Source organism: Lagenorhynchus albirostris, chromosome 10 (assembly GCF_949774975.1).
Source record: "Lagenorhynchus albirostris chromosome 10, mLagAlb1.1, whole genome shotgun sequence".
NCBI classification, from domain to species: domain Eukaryota; kingdom Metazoa; phylum Chordata; class Mammalia; order Artiodactyla; family Delphinidae; genus Lagenorhynchus; species Lagenorhynchus albirostris.
The window spans coordinates 101,118,187-101,138,258 of record NC_083104.1 but is presented as its reverse complement, the minus strand read 5'-3'; the positions used below and the strand labels follow the sequence as shown (position 1 = coordinate 101,138,258).

General features: G+C 43.6%; 1 protein-coding gene across 2 annotated transcripts in view; it reads right to left on the bottom strand.

The window, feature by feature from the left end:
- Positions 1–20,072, bottom strand: part of LYRM4 (LYR motif containing 4) — a 119,862-nt gene that overhangs the window by 89,297 nt on the left and 10,493 nt on the right. The window lies entirely within an intron of this gene.

The following is a 20,072-nucleotide window of genomic DNA, read 5'->3' as shown; positions in this document are numbered from 1 at the left end:
TACGAAAACTGTACGTAGAAAAACTCAAGAAATAAAAGCTATTCTTTTCTTCTTCCTCTTCTTGTTACACCTTAATGCAATTAGTACCCCCTCTCCTCACGTCAGCCTGTGCTTCACCCTACGCCCTTGGGGTCACACCAGGCTGTCGTGTGGATAATTAGCCACAGTAGACGACTCAAAGGTCGGTAACCTCTGGACTCCCACACTCAGAGAGTGATGGCCTTAACCCCGACGCCTGCTCAGCCTCACCAGACAGAAACGAGGACCAAGGAGACGCCGCCCAAGTCAGACACACCAGACGCGACTGTCTCTAGTGTTTGTATGATTGCTGGTTGCTCTGCACTTACCTTGAAACACCAGCTAAAGAATCCACGTGAAACCATTAGTTCCATTTAGAAACCAAAGAACGGAAAAAGCAGCAGAGCAATGAGGGAAGGGGAATGCAATTTCCTCGGGAGCTGGGGGATGGATACAACTGAACTAGGAAACCTTACTTTGGAGAGGACTAATTTTGTTTTAGATAAACTTTCCTAAAGTAAAAGAAAATTCAACATTCAAATATCAAGTCCATTTGCATTTAAAAGCAAGAGAAAATGAAATCTTGTAACGTTAAGAACCACAGGGAGAAAAGTGGACGGTTCAGGAGCCTGCACTTCAGGGTGCGAGCTGCTGCGGAGTCTTTCATCTTAGCCCCATGGGAGCCTTCTGGAGTGCTTGCCGCGGAGCTTCTGGGCGCTCGGCATCTATCTCAGGGTCACGAGGATTGGAAATGGGTATACATACATAGATTTACCTCATGTACAGCTGCTAATCTAACAAGACTGCAGGCAGCAGCTGGGTGGCTAAAGCAATCTCTGGCACCTTTCGTGCACAACATACTGGTTATTTGTGTCACACAACATCACTGTTCTCCCTCACACCCACACGCTCCTCCAAAACAGTTTCTTTCTGGTGGTGATGGGAATACAGAAAGAACAAAATAGTTTAATTCTAATATTTCGTTCCATATGCAGGCTTGGTTTTACAACAGGAATTTACCTCAGGGAATCATCCAGTGTCTTAATTCTTCTTTTTGGAAAAATACCATGGGCAATAGTGGTCATTACTAAATTCATTCTTCTAAAAGCCAGCAACTAGCCAGAATAGGTAGGAGCAAAGGAGTATGTCTCGGAACGCAACGACCCAAGTTCTTCTAAAGTTTAAGGAAATTAGAAAATAGCTGAAGACACTCAACGATTTGTATCATTTGAGCTCAAGGTCAGCGTTCCAAGCGTGCCTTTGTGTATTCTAGTCTCCCCAAAGTCTATACCTAAAGGAACGAAGCTCTTGATCTTCCAATTAAATGTGTCCAAAGCAAAATCAAAAGCTGTCATTCCAATTCTGGCTGCACCTGTGGAACGAGTGACACGGAAAGGTCCGCTCCCCCCTTTCTTGCTCCCCCCGCCCACGTCTAGAGCACAGGTACTTCCCTTTGCCCCAAGAGAAGACACTGCGCTGGTTCTGGACCGTAAAACCACTACTGCATGAACAGGTTTACTCATATGATTCTTATTTCAAATGGTCATCGTTTTGTGAAGGCAATCACAAATCGGGCTGAGTCTTCCCGTTTTCTAGGAAGGGGCTAACCACCAATTATTTCAATCCTGCCCCGCCTTGGTTTGTATCATTTGTGTTTTTTTCACCGCTGCCAAGGGAAACCATTTATCCTCGAACACGTTCTTGCCATCAGTCCCCTGACTGTATCACTAAGCAAGAACATTTCGAAGAAAACCGTGAGATGCTGCCAAGGAGATGGCAGCCAACAGCTGCTGCACAACGGCCTGCATTGGGGCGACCCTAGCGGGAGCCGGAGGCTATCTGAAATAAGACAAAAAATTAACACGTAAAGGGCAACAGAATGGCAACGGCTACCATGAGAAAGTAGACGGCATCCACAGAAACGGCAGGTGGTTCTGCTAACACGTCACTGCTCTGCCTCTACCCTCCGGAAACTCTGCAGTTTCTTAGCGCTACTTTGTGCAGCAGATTCCCACGAGTCTCTTCTTCTCGACCCCCTCTCCCTGCTCCGTGCCAACAGACCTCCAGCGTACACAGGTGCTACTGGCTATCCTTTCCCCACTGCAAGGATCAAACTCCTTTGTGAGATTCTTCCAGCCACTCCAATGTCCCTGGCGCAGGGCAATACGGCCGGCAGGAACGACAGCTCTACAGTGCCTGAGGTCCTGCTTCACCTCTTTCCAGAACCACTGTCAGCCAAATGCAGGCCATAATAATCAGAGCCGCCCAGCACTTGGAGGCTCACGTTGGCTTCAGCGGGCAAGAGGTGTCATCTGGCAACCAGCTGATGTAATATCCTCATTTCTGTCATCCTTCGTCACCACCGCACATGCTGGCTTCTCTGCTTATCCATCCTGTAAAAACACCTGTGCCTTCTCCCCTTCCCACAGCCCCAAGCCAAGTATTCCAGCAACAAAACGACTCAACCCTTTCTCTTGGCCTCTTTGGGGCAAACTCCTGCACCTGCCTGGAAGGACGTCCTCCCTCCACCGGCCTTAATTCGGAGGTGCCCTGCTCCTGAAGACATGCTTCCCTCGCAGCCACTGGGGGAAGCTGCGTCCTCCTGCCTCCAGACTCCACAGGGCTGAGAGGAGAGTGCTGCTACGCCCTCGGACCCTACTGCTGCTTCGGATCATCTGTTCACCCTTGCACACCTTTGAGGCCATACTGCCTGATGAAACCATGATGTGTGCTTCCGTGACACTGCTGTCTCCTCACTTTTTGAGGTCAAGTCTTAAGATTCATCAAGCCTTAATATCTAAAGGCCACTCAGTGCGTACATAGGCCACCAATGTTAGGTAACAAAAATTTTCATAATACGTAGTAAAGTAAGATCTTTAAAGTCAACTTTTACAGTGAGACAGATGATAGTGTTTGCAAACCGTTACTGAGGTATCTATCTTTGCTCTGCGGATGGAGAGTTCCGCAGCTGGCTAGTCTCTCCTCTTAGCCTTTAGGTCTACTAGCTGTTTCTTCCTAGTCTTCCGTGTGGGCTTATCTGACTCTGCTACCTCTTGTATGTTGTATTCTCTAGGGCTCCATATTGGACCTCATTTTAATAACATGTCTTCCAGTAACCGCGTCTATGCCCAAGGTTTCAACTACCATATATGTATATATGCCATTGGTTCTGGACCATAAAACCAATCCATAGAACCTAACTGCCTTTTGGACTTGCCAACAAAAGGCGCCCACTATGCCCACTACAAATTCTCCCACTGAACACTTTGAAAACTGAAGTTATCATCTTCTTTTCCCTTTTCCCCAATGGCCAGTATTTCATTCCTAGGTAGGAGGATCCTCAGACAGCCAACTGTCCAAGTCAGGCATTTGGGTATTCATCCTAAGTTCCTTCCTTTCCCATAATTCCTTACATTTAGACAATCACAAAATCTTACTGTTTCAACTTACAGTCTTCTGCATCATCTTCCACTTCTCCAAACCCTCAGCTCTAATCTTGGTTCAGGCTCTTACCTCAGATTAATGCAAGAGTCTTGGGATTATGGTGTATGTATGCTGTGTATAATAAAATGCCTAGTGACAGCTTTAGAGGAGAAGCTCAAGGATCATCTGAAGGTCATAAGCACTCTGGGTAAGGAACAGAGCAGAAAGCTTCCTTCTTATGAACGTGTAAGTTCCCACTGGAATGGTAGCCCCACACAGGATGGACTTTTATCTTCCTTGTGCCTGGCTCAGAGAGAGAGCTTAATAAATATTTACTAAATATACAAACTTATCCAAATATCATATCAAAGAGACCTTCAAGAAAAATACTAATAATCAGTAAGGAAATCACAACAAAGAGTAAGAAACTGATAAAGAAATAGAATGGAAAGGGTTGTAGCACAAAGACTGAATTAACCTCTGAAAGGGAATGATTACAAAATTCACCATGAGAATCCAATGAAGAAGTCTAGAAGGCCTATCATGTAAGCACTGTGGGAGGTGGAGATCAACAAGGTTACTGGCCTCAGGGGCGGCTGGAGGATGAAATCCACACCCAAATCATGAAAGAGGAAATAAGAGCCAGGCAAAGGGAACGCAGAAGGTCTGAGGAGGCTTTCTGGGGCAATGGAACAGTTCTTGACTGTATATTGGTCAAAAGGTTGAGCCTCACACTTAAAGTGGATGCTTTACTGTATGTAAATTATTCTTCAATAGGTTGACTTCTAAAGAAAATTGAAAGATAAATAGTATAGGAGCTACATTACATTTGCCCACTTTTAAGAAAAGCAAAAAAAGGGGAAAAAACCCCCCACAAAACAAAGACGGCAATGTTAGAGGGTAATTATGTACACAGCTGAAGGAAGTAAAAATTAACAGTTATTACGGAAGCCAGAAGAGAGGACAAACTAGGAAATCAAATCTAAAACACAGAAAGATAAGTTGATGAGAAATATGTAAGAAAAAAATAACTTTCAGAAGAGGGCAAAGGTATATAACTTATGAATAATAAGTGTGAACAAAGTGGACTGTGTAGGTAATTAAAGTTCTAATGGAGAAAATATTTCAGAAGTGATGATAAAAAATTGAGACGGTTCATTGAGCCTTAACCACCAGATGACAGTGACAATGCCAAGATATTTACTTTTAAAACCTTGAACTCCAAGGTCAGAGGAAAAATATTTTAAGAAAGGATAAAAAAAGAACTTTAAGCAGGTAATACTGAATGCAACAGAGATAAGTATAACCTCAGATTTCTATTTTCAAAATCCACAAAGAAAAGGGCGCTTTCTAGTCATTTCCAGCTCTTTTGAGGGTCCAAAGGGACAAATAATACCTATGATTTCTGGCACAGGTGCCACGCACAGGGTACTGTGCCCAGAACTGGATACACATTATCTGATTTAATCCGCACAAACTACAACTCAGAGATTAGGGAAAAAAAAAAAAGGCCAAGATCAAATGTCCAGTAAGTGGCAGAGCTGGATTCTGAACCCAGCTGAACACAGTCTGGGATTTTCAACTCCAAGCTGTGTCTCCTCCAGGGGCCAATAAACCCCAACTATCCAACCTCTGACAAGTACTTGGGATGAGCCAAGTTCTTATTCATTTGCAAAGGCATTAAAGAAAATTGTCTCTGGCATCACAAAGCTTAAAAAGGTCATCTTATCTCCCAACACTGCTCCAAGTACTGCTACAAATAGTTCAAGTGCCAAGTATGTCTTAGGAAAAGCGGCTGGGCTGCAAGCATTATGAGGGAAAGAGCTAGTGACAAAGGCAGTTAAGTGTAAGTGAAATAACTGAGTTTAATTACTTTAAGAAGGAGGACAATGGCCAACGAGAAGGGTATGGGTAAGGAGGTAAAGTTCCTATTAGAAACTTCCTATTAGAAACCCACTCTGGAGACCAAAGGCTCTCAGTTTTGGGAGCAGCTGTAAATAACACCCATTACATACTTCCCTGTTTACAATTCCCTAACGGTTTTCTATTATCTTCAGAATAAGGGTCAAGTGCATTAGCATGGACGGTATATTCCTGTTCATCAATCCCACCCCACCCAGCACCACTTCCAGAATAAAACACTGCCTGCAGCTTTATGGGAAGACTTGGAGTTTTCTCAGTTCTTCCTAAAGGCAGGCCTGCTGTTTCTCCACATGTGGTGTGTCCTCCTCCAGCCCGATCTCTTGGCTAACTCCTACTTGTCCTTAAAGACCTGATCCAGTTAGAAACAAATATGACAAAAGATTAATATCCTTAGCATGTAAGTAGCACATATAAATCGAACAGAAGGACAGAAGGACCACAGTAAATAAATGAGTGAGCAGCACGGACCAGTAATTCACGAGAGAGCCCAAAAAGTGACTAAATTTAGAGAGACAGGTGATATAATATATGAATGTTCAGCCTTGGTCATAATCAAAGAAATGTATATTTAAACAAGGTATAATTTTCTGTCCATCAAATTAGCAGAATTTTTTTAAAAAGTAAAGGGCGTGGGACTTCCCTCATGGAGCAGTGGTTAAGAATGCAGGGGACACGGGTTCGAGCGGGTCCGGGAAGATCCCACACACCGCGGAGCCACAACTGCTGAGCCCACGTACCACAACTATTGAAGTCTGTGAGCCTAGAGCCCGTGCTCCGCAACAAGAGAAGCCACTGCAATGAGAAGCCCGCGCACCGCAACAAAGACCCAATGCAGCCAAAAATAAATAAATAAATTTATATATAAAAACCAAAAAACTAGGAAAAGTAGATTACAGTTATACTCTGTGACACATGTCCACATATCAATGTGTAATATATCTAACAAAGAGACAAAATTTAAAGGTTTCCTATACTTACAGCATCAACGTCTAGTAAACTATGGGAACTCAGCTTCCCAGAAGGATGCATTCCCTGGAAATTCTGCATAGCTGATATTTACGTACTCCTTGATTAAATAATATGACAGGCCATCTTTGTGTACATGAATAAGACGAAGAGAGTTTCGGGCTTCCTTGGTGGCGCAGTGGTTAAGAATCCGCCTGCCAGTGCAGGGGACACGGGTTCGAGCCCTGGTCCGGGAAGACCCCACATGCTGCAGAGCAACTAAGCCCGTGCACCTCAACTACTGAGCCTGCATTCTAGAGCCCATGAGCTACAACTACTGAGACCGAGTGCCACAACCACTGAAGCCCAGGTGCCTAGAGCCCGTGCTCCACAACAAGAGAAGTCACCGCGATGAGAAGCCCGTGCACTGCAATGAAGAGTAGCCCCCACTCGCCGCAACTAGAGAAAAGCCTGCGCACAGCAACAAAGACCCAACGCAGCCAAAAATAAATAAATAAATAAATAATAATAAAAAAACCTAAAGGGCATGTACAGCCTGATGGTGGGATATGAACTATATCTCCTGTGGGGAAGATAGTATCATACATCATAATGTATAATGATGTTCATTATCTTTTATCCACTAATTCTATTCTTAGTGATCCTACAGAAACAATCTGAAATATGTACAAAGATGTATACAGAAAGATATGCATTACAGAATTGTTTATAAGCATTAAAAATAGAAACAACCTTAAATGTTCATAAATGATGACATCATGCAGCTTTTAAAAGAGATGCTTCAAAAACCTTAAAGCTGCAGATACTAAAGTCGGAGGTATAAAAAAGTGTAAGGAGAATTACCAGTCTCCCTCCCGCTCCAGACCCTGTTCTCTCGAGATGCAATCACAGTTGCCAGGTTCCTGTGTAGCCTCCCAGAGATACTGGGTTTGTATTATACCCGCTACGTGTATACTTCTCTTCATAAGTAGTGGGGTTCTAAACATATGGCGCACCTCTAATTCCTGAATAAAAATGTATCTGAGCATTCATTTCCTGTCAGTACAAATGAGTTGACCCATAAAAGGCTGTGCAGGGTTCCACCATATGCGTGAATTACAGTCCATTTAGTGGGCCCCTTATTAATGGGTATTTAGGTTGTTTCTGATCTTGCTATTACTATAGCATTACGTGCATGTGTGTCTGTGGGAACAATTCGTAGAAATGGAAGCGGTAGGGCAAAGGATATGTATATGGTAGATTTGATAAAATATCATCAACGTTCTCTCTGCAGAGGGACCGGTCCAAGCTTCCACCAGCAACATGTAAGTTGCTGGTTTTCAACACTATTGCCAACACATGTCATCAAACTTTCTGATCTTTGCTAACCTAACAGATGAAAAACGGTCTCTTATTTCACTTTTTTTTTTTTTTTTTTTTGCAGTACGCGGGCCTCTCACTGTTGTGGCCTCTCCCACTGTGGAGCACAGGCTCCGGACGTGCAGGCTCAGCGGCCATGGCCCACGGGCCCAGCTGCTCCGTGGCATGTGGGATCCTCCCGGACCAGGGCACGAACCCGTGTCCCCTGCATCGGCAGGCGGACTCTCAACCACTGCGCCACCAGGGAAGCCCCTCTCATTTCACTTTTAATTACATTTTTCTTGTTATGAGTGCTGCTGACCACCTTTTCACAAGTTTAAAGCCCTGGGTGTCTGTTAATAACCTTTGCCTTTTCTTAACTGAGTGATTTGTCTTTTTGATTGATTTGTAAGACCTATTTAGGAAGGTGTTAAGGAAACTATCCCTTTGGGGTGAGTTGCAATGTTCTCCCTGGACTGTCATTTGACTTTATGTGCGTGTGCTTCGTCACGTAAAAACATTCAGTTCTTACGCAGTAAAGTGTAACACTTTTCATGTTATGACTTCTGGTTGTATATATGTACAAAAGTCTTCTCTACTGTGAAATCACAAAAAATATTCACCCATGTATTCTTGAAAATTTTTATGATTTATCTTTTTATGTTTAACTCTTTGATCTTCCTGGAATTAATTTTAGTGGAAGATGTTGAATATGGAATCTAACTTTACCCTCTAATGTTAAGTTTCCTGAAATGAAGGATATAACTTTACATTCGGGATGCTCTCAATTAGGTAAAATATAGGTACAGAAAAACTACAAGGAAACAGCATGTTAACAATAATTAGTTTTGGTTATTGGAATTTATGCTTTCTAAATTATTACAATAATCATTACTTATGAATTATTTAAAAGTGCCTAATGACATAACAAAATCAGTAATTTACCACAATAAAAGAAAAATTGGCAATAGTGGGCCATGGCCGCTGAGCCCTCCATATCCTCAAGTCCATTCTCTACGCCTGCGTCTTTATTCTTGTCCTGCCCCTAGGTTCTTCAGAACCACTTTTTTTTTTTTTGGTTCCATTCATATGTGTTAGCATACGGTATTTGTTTTTCTCTTTCTGACTTACTTCACTCTGTATGACAGACTCTAGGTCCATCCACCTCCACAAATAACTCAATTTTGTTTCTTTTCATGGCTGAGTAATATTCCATTGTATATATGTGTCACATCTTCTTTATTCATTCATCTGTCGATGGACACTTAGGTTGTTTCCATCTCCGGGCTATTGTACATAGAGCTGCAATGAACATTGTGGTACATGACTCTTTTTGAATTCTGGTTTTCTCAGCATATATGCCCAGTAGTGGGATTGCTGGGTCGTATGGTAGTTCTATTTTTAGCTTTTTAAGGAACCTCCATACTGTTCTTCACAGTGGCTGTATCAATTTACATTCCCACCAACAGTGCAAGAGGGTTCCCTTTTCTCCACACCCTCTCCAGCATTTACTGTTTGTAGAGTTTTTGATGATGGCCATTCTGACTGGTGTGAGGTGATACCCCATTGTAGTTCTGACTTGCATTTCTCTAATGATTAGTGATGTTGAGCATCCTTTCATGTGTTTGTTGGCCATCTGTATATCTTCTTTGGAGAAATGTCTATTTAGGCCTTCTGCCCATTTTTGGATTGGGTTGTTTGTTGTTTTGATATTGAGTTGCATGAGCTGCTTATAAATTTTGGAGGTTAATCCTCTGTCAGCTGCTTCATTTGCAAATATTTTCTCTCATTCTGAGGGTTGTCTTTTTGTCTTTTTTATGGTTTCCTTTACTGTGCAAAAGCTTTTAAGTTTCATTAGGTCCCATTTGTTAATTTTTGTTTTTGTTTCCATTACTCTAGGAGGTGGGTCAAAAAGGATCTTGCTGTGATTTATGTCATAGAGTGTTCTGCCTATGTTTTCCTCTAAGAGCTTTATAGTGTCTGGCCTTACATTTAGGTCTTTAATCCATTTTGAGTTTATTTTAGTATATGGTGTTAGGGACTGTTCTAATTTCATTCTTTTACATGTAGCTGTCCAGTTTTCCCAGCATCACTTTGAAGAGGCTGTCTTTTCTCCATTGTATATTCTTGCCTCCTTTATCAATAATAAGGTGACCGGGGCTTCCCTGGTGGCACAGTGGTTGAGAGTTCGCCTGCCGATGCAGGGGACACAGGTTCGTGCCCCGGTCTGGGAAGATCCCACATGCCTCGGAGCGGCTGGGCCCGTGAGCCATGGCCGCTGGGCCTGCGCGTCCGGAGCCTGTGCTCCGCAACGGGAGAGGCCACAACAGTGAGAGGCCCGCGTATCACACACACACACACACACACACAAAAATAAGGTGACCATATGTGCGTGGGTTTATCTCTGGGATGTCTATCCTATTCCTTTGATCTATATTTCTGTTTTTGTGCCAATACGAGTTTATTCTTTTATGTTATGGCTTCTGGAGTATACATCAGAAAACAAAATTATAAAAAAAGAGTGAGGAGGATTGGAAGTTTGAGAAGAGGAATTTCAAACAATTATTTCAGAAACAGAGAGCCTGACCAGACTTCCAGAACTCTCTATGCAATGAGAAGAGCCAGCTGAGGTTGGTAACATCCAGTACCCATTTGCCAAACTGGGTGATTTTTGTCCAGCTGAGTTCAGTTGCCCAGGTGTAGTTATGGAAACGACAGATGTGTGTGTAAGGAATTATGGTAAATTAATGGCCTCTATGTATTAAAATAATAAATATGAAAATTATGTACATATAACAAAAAGTATATTCAAAACACTATGACCTAAAAACCATTTTTATATAACTGCAGATTTTAGGTACAGTTCTATGGGGATTTTTAAAAAGGTAACAGTCTCTTTAAAAAAAAAACAACAATAAATAACGGAAAGAAAGAAAAGTTCCACTGTCCTGTAGCAGATGCTCTCCTCAGGCCCTAGAGGAAAAGTTTAGGAGTGTTTCTGTCCAGGCTTCCTTTTTGGTGCATAAAAACATTTAAGATCTTTAACCTACAATTCATCAAAATTAAACTTCTAATTACCACTTGGATCTATCCTCATTGCCACTGACATTTTGCTGCAAACAAGATTTTTCAAAATGTAAACCAATTTATCAAAGTAAAGGCCACCTATAAAACACTGTCTAGCTTTGTGGCAGGGAGGCATACAGATCGAGCAGCGGCGGGGTCCTGGCTTCCCCGTTTCTTGGTTTTAGACACGGCTGTGTAGACAGCACGGGTGCCCCGCAAGCTGGACTCGAAGAGCTCAGACCCACAGTCCCCTCCTCACATGTTCCTGGACCAAAAGAGAAACATGTCCTTCATTTGTGGAGTCCTTCAAACTACTCCTGTGAGGGAAAAACCAAAGATAATGCTCAAGTATTAAGTGTCTTCACATATACGTATCCTCTGCTTATGGATCTGGCCATATTTCTTTTAAAAGGGTCACCACGACATAAAAGCTCCATGTGCAGGGATGGGATTTTCTGCTTCTTCCCCTGCGACCCCCTCATCTACCTGAGATGAGCTTGACCTGGTATTAAAAAAGCAAACCCAAGCTTTCATCATGTAGTAAGTGTTAAAAGTTAGACTACAGAATACAGCTTTAACAATTTTATTTTAAAATTACAGTGTGAACCATGCCAATGTAAGACAGGACCTTTAAATGATTTAAATTTGAGGAGAATAACTATGTATGGTAGAATATTCAATTAATTTTGCATTTTCCACTTTATGGGGGAAAATAAAGCACGAACAATAAAAATTCCTCTTGGTCATTAAACTCAAATGTCTTCATTAAAATTTCCTATCAGCGCTGCTAAAAAGAAGCCAAATAAAATGCGTTTTTGTTTATTTTATCCTTTCCTCCTGCCATTAGTCACCAGCAAGAATAAGTGAGCAACGTATGTTTTCTAGATATAAGGAGGTCTCATGGATAAGACCAACGATGGCAGGCAGACAATGGGTGATGTGGCAGATTTGGGGAGCCCTCCAACTGCCTAGAAGTGCTTTCAAGAGCCCAAAGCAGGAGAGAGTCAGATCTGACATGTGGACCCACACTTCCCACCAGGCACTGCGTGAAAATACCAGTATTCCCTCAGGAAGAGCCACAAAGAATATTTACACATTAAAGCAGTGAAGATGCCTGGAAATGTGAGAAAGCAAAGTTAGGCACCTAGATTCCTTCACAGGGCTTCTCCCCCTCCAGTAACACCCATTACATTTTGGGAAATGCTGATCTGGACAAAACTTCTACCCAGGCAGCCCCTTCAAGGTTCAGAGGCTGGAGGCTGAAAGGGCCGGTCCCAGGCGTGTGCCAACAGTTCCCACAGGCAAGTCCTGCTCATTCATTAGAGGCTACTTACAGACCCTCCTCTCACAGCAGCTAATGGATCCAGGGCACCTGCCGCAAACCAGGCACAGCTGCACCTGTATCTCCTCTAACCCTCTGGCAACACAGCCTACCAAGTGCATCAGCTGATCTTAGATGTGTGAGGTCCATGAGTCACAGCAGAGATTGTCAATATATTCCCCGCCCCTTCTTCCAAAAGGTCCCCACCATACAGATCCCACAGCCAAGTCCAAAGTCAAATCATGATAATGAAGGGGAGAACATTCCACGCCCTAATATGCCACTTTGGCATTTGGTTATTTTGAGCTGAAGGCAACTGAGAAACAGCAGATGCAGGAAGGGCTCTCTGCCCTTCTCTTTTCTGCCAAAAGCAGGGCATAAATTTCCCATGAGAAAGGTGTCCTCCTGGTACCAGGAAGAAGAGAACATTCTTCCCACCAGATATGGGGAGTTTATGCTGAGATGAGTCTACACAAACCACACTAAATAGCCCTGTCTTCTGTTAGTTTCCCCCATATATTTCCTAGTCAATTTCCAACAATATCCTGTCCTTAGCTGCCCAAATCCCTTGGCTTTGTCTAGTCACTGCTCCACAATTTACCGCCCTTTGTAAAAATGGTATACAAGCCCCCAAGTCTAACTGCTTCTTTGGGGCTGCCACTTTTCTATGAAGCTCCTTCAATGCTATGCAAAAATATTAACATGAAATAAAATTCGTACATGGTCTCTCCTGTTAGTCTTCTGACAGTTTAATTCACAGGCTCTGTGCACAGAGCATAAGAGAGTTGAGTAAGTTTTTCCTCCCCTACAGTGGTCTTAGCCTCAGTGCTCAGGACTGCGGGCAGTCCTGGCTTTGAGAAGATGCTGATCCGTGGATGTGCAACCCGGTCTTACCTGAGTGTCCTGTGTCAGGCTGGTATTCTATAGCCCTTTCCTCAGCCTGTCCCTTCACTCCACTGTAACTAACTATCTTACTCTGTATAAAGAAGGGTGGTCAAAATTCTGACTCTAATTTCAAGCCATATTTCTTAAAACAGCCTGTACCATATATTTTGTATCATGATGTTAAAAAAAAAAACCCAACAAAATAAAAACTCTCATTATTTAAGAGGACTAAATTTAGGCTGCTTTATATTTGAAATGTTAATTTTGAGGGACTCTTCACCATTATTTAAAACTATTCTTTCTGTTTGTATCGAATATCGCCGAGATGCAGAGAAAAGAAGACTTTTGTGAGATGCACTTACTACTCAAAGGAAGGTCTTGCTCATTCGCTCACACTCATCCGCTAGGCCCCAGACTCGGTGCGAGGTGCTTAGGATCCAAGTGGAAACCGGCCATGGTTTCACAAAGCTCCCGGGGTTGGGACACACTATACATCACTGTATCTTATAACGGGACTATATGGGAAGTGCTCTGAGAATAGAGAGGAAGGAGGGAGTAACTCAGCCTGGGGGTCTGGGAAGTCTTTCTAGGGAGGTTGACATCCTTGAAGGATGAAAGGAATTTCACCAGAGTGGAGAACCATTCTGCAAAGGGAGGCCAAAGACAAATATAGAATTCAAAATCCCTTATTTCTATATGACTGGGAAAACATATGGGAAAGGAAAGGAAAATATGGAAGAAGGAATACAGAGTCTTGGAGGAAGGAGAGAGGGAAAGAGGAAGACTACTTTTTAAAAAGTATGAGGATGGAATCCTCTGGTAATATGTAGTGATGAGATTAAGGGTGTAGGATAATATTCAAGGTGAAGTTGTCGTTTCAGTATTATAGCTCCCAAGCAGAATTTAGTTCCCACTAATGAGCACATCTGCCTTCTGTGCCATCTCCTGGCCTCTGGCCCCTGTGGCACTCTGTCTGCAGCACTGCTGTCCAGCCCCCTTACCCCGCATCGTGCTGCCTGGGATGCTGGGACTTATGGGCACATCTTCCAGGTTCTTTGTCTCACCTGACAGGAGCCCAGACCTTGTCCATCTCTGTGTCTCCACAGGACATACTACGCTTTGCGCACAGTAGGTGCTCTATAACAACTGTTGAATTGAAAAATTTTATTTAGTTAGAATACAAGGAGAGAAACTCCCACAAAAACCTGTGACCCAATGATAACTGTAAGATTTCTATTCCAACAGGAAAAAGAATTCAATTACATTTAGCCAGAAGAATTATATAAACAGACTAAAATGATAGTTATGAATTTTTTTAGTCTAACAAGCAATCTTAGATATTATTTTAATCTTTTACCTACTAACTACATGTTTGTGTCTTTTCTTTACTATTCATTTAATACACACTATAGCAAATTAGTAATATTAGTTCTGGAAAGAATTTACATATACCTCCAGTTACTGTTATATTTCAACATTTGCTGTGTTTGGCATAAAGCATTTGAACACACAATTGATCATCACAATTTTGATCCATTAAACGTGAAATATGTGGAGGTAAGTTACTTTCGAATACTTTAGACAGAAAAATAATCTGGTTGTGTTAGTCTTAAGAACACACTTCAAGGTCCATTCTTTTACCTCTGGGTCCAAGCTTACTCGGTTACAAAGCAGTTTCATCAGAAAAAAATGTGTTTACTAACTGACTGCCACTGAAAATATCTGAAAATATAAAATGTTTTCACTAGTTTTGAGATGACGAATATATATAATATGTTGGCTCGGAATGGGAAGAAACGTTACCAGTATGCTAAATGCTAAACTCTTACCTTTCTGGGGGAGACTCTATGTCAACAAAACTATGACCACCTGAGAAGAACAAAGTGTAGTGAAATCTCTCTCTCTCTCTCTCTCAGCACAGAGGGAAAGCCATTCTACTGAATGCAGATATCAAGCTGTAACAAACAGGAGTGGTCTTAACAGATGGCTCTGAGCTCAAGATATTTGAAAAATTAGCTTCAGATAAAATTTTCTGAAATCAGTCTTAATTTTGGGCACATGTTAAGTGGCTCATAGCTCACACTAATTCTATAGAATAAACCAATTTAGTTACACAGGGGTTCATTTTATGACTAATTTACTTGAGTGTCTCACCTGAAAGTTCTTTTGTTTAAACAGATCATCCATCATAATAGCCCCTTAAAAAAATCTCTAAGGTATAGAACTGGAAGGTTTTGAACTGGAGGGGATCTGAGATTCTCAGGGGTCTCTGGTTCTGGTCATGGTAAATCCCTCAATGTAGGGGCAAAGCTTTCTACTTAGCCTAGATCTTACCTGGGAGCATAACTTCACACCCACTGCTATTCAAAATGAATCAAAACTTAGAAATAAATACTATTTATGGAGGATTCACTAAAAGGCAAGCCCTCTACCTACCCCTCTGGGTACTCTACACCAGGCACTTGCAATCTCGGTTTCTTGCAGAACTGCTTTATTCACTGGGGGCTTGTGCCATTAGTCAAGATTATGAGATGCCAGAAGAAACCGCCCTATGGAATTTATGCTAAGAAGGTAGCCCTGCATACGACGAGCCACGAGATAAACTTCTTGGGTTTTAGTACCAGGAAGACTTGTACTTCTAGGCACACGGCTGCCTTTGTATCATGACACTGTGACTCACGTAACTACTCGTGGTCCCCTCTGGCTCCTGGGAAGCTCAGAGCCAGACTGGAGGCGGTACTATGGCTGCCAAATGTTCAGACTTCCAAGAACTCAGTTTGCTTGCTAACCTCATTCCAGGTCTCATTTTGGTTTTCTTACCCTTATTTTCCTGATTTCCTCAATTAAGAATAAAATTAAATGCAGATTCTTTTCAGTGTGAGAAAGGATGGGGTTCCAAAATTTCTTATTTATGAATTGAGAATTTGGAACAATAGCGCTAAAAGATGGTAAGGTCCCCAGGCCAGTTCAAATAAATTTAATTTAACCACAATATGGCAAAACAAATGTTGAGAAGCTACTGTCATTCAAGACAAGGTCTGCAGGGTAATTCTACACTCATGCTAAAAAAGAATTTTTTCTTATTAGAGAATTACTATGTAAAGGGGCATTACTGATTATCCAAACTTACATAAGCACAAGATACATAAGTTAAGTCAGCTAACAAATTCATATGCCTTTAAATAAGAGAAAGTCCAAAGGCCTTGTAAATAATCCATATTTTATTCTATCAAGTTGACTTGTCCTTTTATCTTTATATAAACAATAATAAAGGTAATTTAATTCAGTGAGAGTCGTGAAGTGAATACAGATCTCTGAAGAACAATAAAATGTTAATTTTATGATCCTATTTATTTTGTTAAAGCTTCAATATGATAGGAAGCAGATGCAAATTTTGACTCAGGGTCAATTCTTAATATTTCCAGCAGCAAAAAAACTAATCTATTTGAATACCTGAATTTTACAAGCAAATTTAACATATTTCATCTAGATAAACAATGTCTTAGACATAGTTACTCATAATCCTACACTATGGCTTATATTTACTTGCCTCTCAGTCAGCATTTATTCATTTGAGCTCTACCTAGTCGAAGTTTCTTGACCAATTTGCTTCTAAAGGAAGAAGTCTACTACTGTTAACTCTTTGCGCTACTTTTAAACACAGACATCAGAGAGTGCTGTGATGAGACTTAGAAAAACATTCTGGCGGCAAATGTGAAGGACGCCTGGTAAGAACCAAGAACAGGAGGCAGAGAGCAGTAGAAGGCTGTTATAAAACCCAACAAAAACTGGTGAGGGCCAGCAAAGACAGTCACTGTGCAGACACAAAGTGTTTCCTGGTAGGAGAAGCACAGGAGATGACCCACTGGGCAAGACGACCGACTGGCTGTGGTACAGTCAGGAGAACAGGTAAGGTGGCTTCCAGCCTGAGAGCCGAGCATCGCCCAGGAGGGGGCATGCAGGAGGCCCGCTCGCCCGGAGGGCCGGAATGCCGTAGGGAGGGATGCAGGTTTTTAGCTTGGACCCGCTCGGTTTGGTAGCCCAGCCAGGACAGGAAGGAGGCCCTTGGTTTGCAGGCTGGGGAAAGGATGCACGGAGGGGCGGATCATCAGAGCACAAGGGTTGAAGCGGGTGTGAGAGGTCGGGGTGCATGTGAGGGGCCTTCCACCTGGAAGGGAGGGAGACAGACCAGGAGACAGCGGTGCCCTGCATGCCTGACGGGCCGCAGCAAAGGTGGCAATGAGGACGGGCGAGCCGGTAGCGGCAGTAAGCACCTGGGAATTCGAACACCAGGCGCGGAGGCCAGTGGGTGCTGACGGGTGCCGGCTGGGAGCACGGACCCCTGAGGCCCCTGGTTCCTGCTGTCACTGCTCGCACTGGCTCATGGTCTCCCCCAGACTGGCGAAGGGGCTTGGATTCCTGTGTGGTTATGCGTTAGGACTTTGCAGACGTTTACATTAGGCTGATCCCAGTGAGAAAGATACGATGCTGATTTCACTCACAGAAAGTCATTTTAAAATATAATAGGTAAATTTCTGGGGGAAAAAAGGATGGCTATTAAATATGGCTTGGGAAAACGTGGTTCCTCTGTATTCTGATCTATGAAGAGGTAGGAAGAAAAACAAAATGATGTAACCGTCTGGGTCCTAAACACGGTCACCCTGGCCATTCACCAAAATCTTTCCGCCGCTGCCTGTTAATAAGCAGTTACCCACACACAGTGCTCGCTCAGACATTTCTCACGTGCTTACGGTGTGCCGTCACTAAGGAGACAAAGTTGGTTCAAACATGGTCCCCACTCCCTGGGGATGACAGTCTAGTAAATAAGGGGCAAAGTGATGGGGGAGTGATCACAGCAGGATTTATACAAGGTATCTGGAGGACGTGGGAGGGGCCCCCGAGAACAGGAGTCGTCCATTCACCACGTGCTGGTGCCCACACTGGGGCCTGGCTGGGATGCTGGCTGGGGTGACCGTGGTGAGGGAAACACAGGCTCCTCCTGGAGCCTGCAGTCCGACTAGTGGGGGAGACATTGCTCAAATAATCACAAAATAACTGCAAAATTACAACCGGTGTAAGTGTCCGATGGAGAGGCCCACGGGCTGCGAGAGCCGACCGGGCTGGGGAGCGTCTTTGCTGGGCCAGGCCAGTGAGCAGGGACAGGTGGCCTGTGTGAACTGGAAGGGGACCCTGCCAAACAGAGGAACGGCCCGGGGAAGAGGGAGCAGAGCACCTGAGGAGGCCAAGGCAAGGGCTCCCCCCACCCTTGATGGGAAGGTGAGAGGACATAAGGCTAGAGAAATGCAGGCTGTGGTAAGGATTTTATCCCCAAAGAAGTGAGAAGCAACTAAAGATGTTCCTTTCTCTTTCTTTTAATATTTTTAAACAAGGGAGCAGAGTGGGGTTGGGAGGTTTCAGAGAGCTTACCAAGAGCTGGCCTGTTAGCTGAAGTGTGAAGGATGAGTAGGAACTTGCTGTGTGGGGGAGGAAAGTTCAGGCCTCGTTATGTGATCACACGAAGGCCTAAAGCTGCGTGGCATCAGGAAACGTGACAAGTAGACAGGAGGGGAGAAGGCAGGACTCTAGGGGGAGCGCGTGAAGCCGGGAGGGAATTTTACCTGAAGGCCAGAAGAGCCTCTGGGGCGTTTCAAGCAAGGGGAGGAGACTGGCTGCGTGAGAGTGTGCACATTTTGGCCTCAGAGTTTCGGGTTCAAGTCTTGACGCTATTCCTTTTAAGGTCCTTAAGTTGGACGGACTATCGTACTTCTTCCCAGAAATCTTCCATCCACCACATTTAGGCCGTGCTGTCTGGCACCTAGCTCGCTAGGTTAGCGCCTGCGTGTAGAGGCCTCACGGGGAGGAGGAGGGTGCAGAGGGGGCCGCCAGCAAAGGATGCGCACAGCCATCCCAGGGAGGAGCAGAGGGGTGGGACGGGGAGGAAGCAGGCATGCTGGCAGGTGTGGGTGCTGAGTCACCTCCTGCACCTCTGCGGGGCGTGCAGGAGGCGAGAGCAGGTGAGGCGTCTGGTCTCGGGACAGGGGCCTGGGCTGCAAACAGCCGGGGGAGTCAACACACAGTCGGCGACGGATAACGTTACCGGGAAAGTGTGGAGAGGGAAAAGGGGAAGCACCGAGCCCAGAAACTGAATATCACAGTCTCCGGTGACAGGCGTCCTTCCAACGCGGGGAGGGAGAGGGGCCTGCGCCGGATGCAGGGACTGAACGTCGCAGTCAGGATTCGGGGCCCACACAGGCCAGAGCCTGTGAGCAACGTCCCTGCTTGGAGGCTGCCCAATCGGGGTCTGCTCTCGTTGAGTTATACGCCCACCAGGGCTTTCCTTCCTTTAGGGTTTTAAGTCTGGGATAAAGCATTAGGTTGCCACTAAAAGCTTGTTTACCGCTTCAACCAGGGCTGAAAGCTGTTCTTCCGCAGTCCGGGAAGGAGAGGCACAGAGCACGACTCTGGCATACGGTGAGTGCTCCGGAAGACTTGGTGAATCAATGAATGAGAGACAATTAGACCAGGATACAGGGTCAGTGGCTTTTTCTGGCTCCAGTCTGGCTGCAAGGAACTATTTCCTCGATTAATTTAGCTTTTTGCTCAGTAAAGGGCAAAAAGGGTTTTAAGAGATGCTTCTGCCTATGGAAGTGATTTCTGGTGAAAACAACACTACTCCTAGAGATCAGACGTAGGAGAGGGATAATTATATAGGGAAAATCTTTGCATTTATTCTCAAAACATGGGCAGGCAAAAAGAAATGTATGGAGACATTAAATGAATAGTTATGCTACAGAGTAATATTTATAATTATAATGAATTGATCATATAAGTAATTTTGAATAAACTAGGCCAAAGGTGGGGTACTAAACCTACTCAAAAAATTACCCCAGGAACAAAAGAATAAATATAAGGCTAACAGATGCATTAATGACATCCAATGAAGGTAGTAGCCAACTAGTAAATAAAACAAATAATTACCCTGGGAACAGATACAGTCAACTAATGGGACACAGATGACTGATAAACTGACAATAACATTAATATATGAAAGCTACATAGTTGAAGAAAGGAAAGTGAGATAAGCACATACAGAGTGTCGCAAATTAAGTCAAAACCTAGGGCCAAAGAGACG